This window comes from Musa acuminata, chromosome BXJ1-3 (genome assembly GCF_036884655.1).
Source record: "Musa acuminata AAA Group cultivar baxijiao chromosome BXJ1-3, Cavendish_Baxijiao_AAA, whole genome shotgun sequence".
Taxonomy (NCBI): Eukaryota; Viridiplantae; Streptophyta; class Magnoliopsida; order Zingiberales; family Musaceae; genus Musa; species Musa acuminata.
In genome coordinates, this window is record NC_088329.1 from 29698414 (window position 1) to 29705083 (window position 6670).

Genomic DNA, 6670 nt, shown 5'->3' on the forward strand with positions numbered 1-6670 from the left:
TTAGAGGAGTGTAATTTTTGCTTTCATCTTGAATTGTGTAAGCTAGCTAGTTTGCCTCTTTTCATGATGTCTACACTAGAAATTCTTGCTCCCCCTTTGTCATTGTCAAAAAGAAGGGAAGACCCTTTTTTTTTCAATTTTCAAATTATGACAAAGGTAACTATCAATTTTATTTGTGCATCATTATATATTCAAATTAAAACATACACAATTTCAAAAGCCTTATTTTTCATGCACGATACCGAAAAATAAATCAATCATCATTAATGGGTATATCATACATGATACTCAAACATTAAAATTTTTAAGCATTTATCAACATGTTGATTATGATACCAAATATTCATCATTTAAAGCATTCATGATACATATCATATGCAATACATCATGTACATCATTGTCATAAGTATTGCATGCATCATTTCAAATTCATGAATATTTCATCATTGCATGCATCTTGCCAAATCATAAAATATACAATCATCATTAATGCATGATTCCTAATCATCATTTATTTTACAACATGATGGTATCAATTTTGTCAAATTATATCCTACCATGCATAATCATTAACTCCTCATTTGTATTTCATGCATTATTTCATTTCATCTCATAAGGAATATCAAGAATAGTTATTGGATGATGAGATAAATATTTTATGAATACACGGAATTGTATAAAAATCATATCATAAGTGTTTCATGTATTCATATTATCACATGAAGCATATTATCATTTTTAAGATTCATAACATGAATAACGTTATTGCTATTTCATCAAAATCAATTTCGAGATTCACACAATATCATGAAATCATTAATCTCGATAAGATGGGAAAAGCATTTTCTTTTTAAGTGATTCTTTTAACACATCATAAAAAACTCATTCATAATTCAAGTGATTTACAAGATATCATAAATGAATTTATCACTTGTATTTCATCAAAATCGAGAACTCTAGAGATAGAAAATGATTGAAGCATTTAATCATGATTGAAGCATGATTCATATTTAAAGTGTATCTTATGTCGTAAATACGAATCAAGCATTTGTCAAATCTGAAATCATCCTCAAAATTACATTCAATAAATTCATATATGACAAGCATAGATTTATTGAAAAATCAATAAGATAGAGGATTACATTTTAAGTGTTTATCAATTGTAGCATTTCATCACATGGTAAGATATCAATGCGTAAAATTGCGATACAAGTTCTTGATATCTTAACGCATGATGCAAACATGGCATAATGCAAATTTGGCAATCATAGCATCAATTCATATAGGCATTGCAAATATGACAATCATATCAATTCATATATCTCTTGATGATGCAAGCATGGGATAATCATAGCATAGTGTTTATAGCATCAATTCATATATTTCCCCCCTTTTTTAAGTGTTTCATTTTAAGTGATCGATTTCATGTTAGCATGCCTTTTCATTTATGTCAAATGAAAACATGCATCAATTTTTAAAGCCACTGTTATTATCATGAAAATCGATAATCCATAATTATCAAGAATCATCATACATAATTTCAAAAATATATACTCATAACTTCAAATTAAACATGATTTAATATACTCAAAATCGAGAAATAACAATGGACATCAACATGACACACATTATTACTTCTTAACCATGATTTCATATTTTCAATCAAAATCATTTTGTTTGTTTATCATAAAATATGCAATTTTATCATTTTCGAAATTACTAGCATGATCATAATATATTTTTTTAAAAAAAATATTAATTCTAAACTAAAAAAGAAAATACATCATGAAAGCATCAAGTAATTTCAAAATAAATCAGGGGGATTTCGATTACCTCATCATTGAAAGTGGTTAAGGCATAGTTTGCCACCTCGCCTTTGTTGATTTTCTCCTCGTCTTCGGAGGAGCTCGATTCATCCCACTTTGTGCTCTTCTTCTTTGGCCTCTTCCTTCATTCAAGTTTATTGTTTATTTTAGATTTTTGTTTAATAAACTTATTAAGATTTAGTATTCGAAGTTCAAGTTCATCATTGTCCTCATCACTTGAGTCATCGCTCAAGTGGTATTCATTTTTCCGGAGTTCCAAATCCTTCCTGCTCTTTGGAAGGTGATTGTGTTCAACATGTTCATCATGTGCATTGTGCACCATTTCATATGTCATCAATGAACCAATTAGTTCTTCAAGTGGTAAGTTGTTTAGGTTTTTAGCTTCTTGTATTGTAGTTACTTTTGGATCCCACTTCTTAGAAAGAGAACGCAAAATCTTGTTTACGAGTTCAAAATCCGAAAAATATTTTCCAAGAGCTCTTAAACTATTGACGACATCCGTGAAACGGGTGTACATGTCGCCTATAGTCTCGCTTGGTTGCATTTGAAAAAGCTCAAAATCATGCAATAAAATGTTAACTTTCGAGTCTTTGACTCTACTAATTCCCTCGTGCGTGATTTCAAGTGTTCGCCAAATGTCAAAAGTCGTTTCGCACGTAGAAATCCGATTGAACTCATTTTTGTCCAAAGCGCAAAATAAGGCATTCATAGCCTTTGCGTTTAAAGAAAGATACTTCTTCTCCAAATCCGACCATTCGTTCATCGGTTTAGAGGGAAGTTGAAAATCATTTTCAACGATATTCCATAAATCCAAATTCATAGAAGTCAAGAAAACTCTCATTCGAGTTTTCCAATAAGTGTAGTCCAATCCGTTAAACAACGGTGGATGAAAAACCGATAAGCCCTCTTGAAAGCCATGAAGAGCCATTTCTCTCGGGTATAAATCCGAAATGAGAAATACCCTGCTCTGATACCAATTGTTAGGATCGAGAGCACTAAGAGGGGGGGGCGGGGGGGGGTGAATTAGTGCAGCGGAAATATTTCAGCGATTAAAACCGAAAGCTGCGTTCGAACGATAAAAACAATTTTTGTGTGAAAGTCGATTCTAAGCAAGATTAAAGTCAATCTATGCAGGTAGTTTGCAGCTATGATGAAAACCAGAATATAGGCGCAAACTGAAATCTGACGTTCGTATGAAGAAACTGATTTACGTCCAAATGCTGATTCGTAAATCACTTGATTAGGCAAGATGCAGTTTAAGCAAGAGTATAAAGGCAGTTTGCAGTTATGGTAAATATCAAAACGTAAACGCAATCTGAAATATGATGATCGTACGAAAAAGCAGATTTACGTCTAAACGCAGATACGGAAAGTAAAAGGCTTAAAACCCGATCGTAAAAGCGCAGAAGGCAGTAAGCTTCAGAGGAGGTTTGAAGTAAAGATAATATGCTCAAAGTAAATGCAAACCGAGATTTAGAGTGGTTCGGTCAATCTTGACCTACTCCACTTTTGGCTTCCTCCACCGACGAGGTCACCGACGTCAACTAGAGGTCATCCTTCAATAGGCGAAGGCCAACCACCCTTTTACAGTTTCACTCCTTTTGACGGGCTTAGGAGACAACCCTTACAGAATTTTCTCTCCTCTCTTTACAACTCAGAACTTGGAAGAACAGAGAGAGAAGAACTTTTGGCCTTTACAACAATTTTGAGCTCTAAGAATCACAGAAAAGGATCAAGATTTCGGTGTATGTCTGTGCTCTTTCAGTGCTGAATGGGTGGGGTATTTATAGGCCCCAACCCAGTTCAAATTTGGAGCTCAAAACTGTCAAATCCCGGAATTCCGGGATCAGGCGGTTGCACCTCCTGACTGGAGCGGTTGCACCGCCTGGCAGAGCTCGAAGACTGAGCCTCTGGGTAGTGCCACCTCCTGTCAGGGGCGGTTGCACCTCTCTGCCAGAGCTCGAAGGTTGAGCTCAGGTGGTTGCACCTCTTGACTGGGGCGGTTGCACCGCCTGCCAGAGCTCGAAGACCGAGCTCAAGCGGTGCCACCTCTTGTCAGGGGCGGTTGCACCGCCTAGTCTCATTCGGAGACTGAGCCCAGGCGGTGCTACCTCCTGGCTGGGGCGGTTGCACCGCCCAGTCTCGCTCGGAGACTTAGCCTAGGCGATGCTACCTCCTGGCTTGGGCGGTTGCACCTCCCACAGTAGTCAGGGTCCGATTGGGTTGATTCATTCGGCCCAATTTGGGTCTTTCAGGGGCCCAATTGCCCCAAGGTTAAGTTAATGGGATCACCTCCCATTTCCAACTTAATCATTGTGCTAACTACGATTTTTCCTAAGACATTTACTGCAACTTGCTCCGGTGCGTCAATCGCTTCTTCCAGCGAGCTTCCGGCGAACTTCCGTCGATCATCCGATGAACCCTCGGTGATGCTCCTGCGGACTTCCGGCAAACTCCTGGACTTGCGACGATCCACTTGGCGAGTTCCGACGAGCTTCTTTGGCAAGCTCATGGACTTCTCGGATTTGTTCCCTCAGAACCTCCGACGACAGTCCGAACTTCCGTCGAACTCTCGAACTCCCAACGTGATCATTGTCTTGACTCCGGCGCAACTCCTGTTGCATGTCTTTCTTCCATCGTAGTTAATCCTGCACACAAAACTTCGATCGAGATAATTAATCCTAAGCAATTAACCAAGCTGTCCGGCATGTCATTGGTCCCTCGACGCTTCGTCCGATTCTTCGGCGCATCGTCCTCTCCTGCAGCCTATTGCCCAATCGGCCAGTTGACTCCGCAACTCCGATATCCTTGGCACAATACCCGCTCTTCTTGGCCTGATGCCCGAGTCCACGGCCCGAAGCCTTCTGTCGATACGTCGACCGATCCACCGGCCCGACGTCCAATCTTCTGACATGTTCCTCCGGCACAACATGATTTTCCTGCTTTAATTGTCTCATCCTGATCAAAGCATCCTGCGTCACTTAAAACGCAGATTAAATCATAAACATATATCAAGTAGTTTCATCATCAAAATATGAGATTCAACATAAATACCCCACCCTTTCAGCACAGAAAGGGCACCCAAATACCACCGAAATTCTGATTTTACTTTGTGATTTTTAGAGCTCAAAAGTGTTGTATAAGTTGAAAGTTCTTCTTCCTCTTTTCTTCCAAGTCCTAATCTGTTAAGAGAGGAAAGGAAATTTTGTAAGGGTTGTCTCCTAAGCCCGTCAAAAGGAGTGAAACTGTAAAAGGGTGGTTGGCCTTCGCCTATTGAAGGAAGGCCTCTAGTTGACGTCGGTGACCTCGTCGGTGGAGGAAGCCAAAAGTGGAGTAGGTCAAGATTGACCGAACCACTCTAAATCTCGGTTTACATTTACTTTGAGCATCTTATCTTTACTGCAAACCTCCTCAAAAGTTACTGCTTTCTGCGCATATACGATTGGGTTTCAAGCTTTGCACTTTCCAAATCGGCGTTTAGACGTAAATCTGTTTTATCGTACGATCATCATATTTCGGTTTGCGTTTACGTTTTGATTTCTATCATAACTACAAACTACCTCTATATCCTTGCTTTAACTGCATCTCGCTTAATCAAGTGATTTATGAATCAGCATTTAGACGTAAATCAGTTTTTCCGTACGAATATCATATTTCAGTTTGCGCTTACTATCTGATTTGAACCATTACTGTAATCTGCATTTATATCTTTGCTGCATCTTGCTTAATCAAAAGTTAAAGTGATTTACGAATTTACTTTCTTACTGAAATCACTTTTATCGAACGAATGCAGTTTATTTTTATCGTAGAAGGTTTTCCGCTGCACTAATTAACCCCCCCCTCTTAGTGCTCTTGATCCTAACATGAACGAGAAATATATGAATTGATGCTATGAGTGCCATATTTGAATTTAATGCTATATGAATTGATGCTATAAGTGCCATACTTAAATTTAAATTATGCTGAAATATCAAAAGATTGCATCGAAATATATGATAAATTTGCGATAGAATTGCTATGATTGCCATATTTGCACTATGCCATATTTGCACTATGTTATTGCTATATTTGCACTATGTTAAGATATCTTGAACTTACATCGCAATTCTACTAAACACTTGAACTATTTGCATTATGTTAAGATATCAAGAACTTACATCGTAATTTTACTTGTTGATATCTTGCCATATGATGAATTGCTACAATTGCTATCTTTCACATTTGAAATGTAAAACCTGAAAATGGATGTCAAGCCTTGACATCATTTTCAGAGAAATACATCATGATAGGAATCATGATGGGAGTATTGATAAGGTTAAATAATCTTAATTTATCAATATATCTCTTGAATTCAAAGTCTTCGAATTCAAGAATGACTTATTTCAAGTATGGCATATAGATAGGGAGAGTTAAGGTTAACTCTATTATCAATTGATTGTCAACATCAAAAAGGGGGAGATTGTTGAATCTCGGATTTTGATGATGAAGTCAATTGTCATTTGTTATCTAATCCATATGTTGAGATAAGTGTGCAGGATTAACTACGATGGCAGTAAGACATGCAGTAGGAGTTGCGCCGGAGTCAAGACGATGATAATGTTGGGGGTTCGAGAGTTCGACAGAAGTCCAGATGGTTGTCGGAGGTTCTACGGGAACAAATCCGAGAAGTCTAGGAGTTTGCCAAAGAAGCTCGTCGAAACTCGCCAAGTGGATCGTCGCAAGTCCAGGAGATTTGCTGGAAGTCCGCCAAAGCATCGCCGAGGGTTCGTCGGATGTTCACCAGAAGTTCACCGGAAGCTCGCCGGAAGAAGCGATTGACGCACCGGAGCAAGTTGTAGTAAATG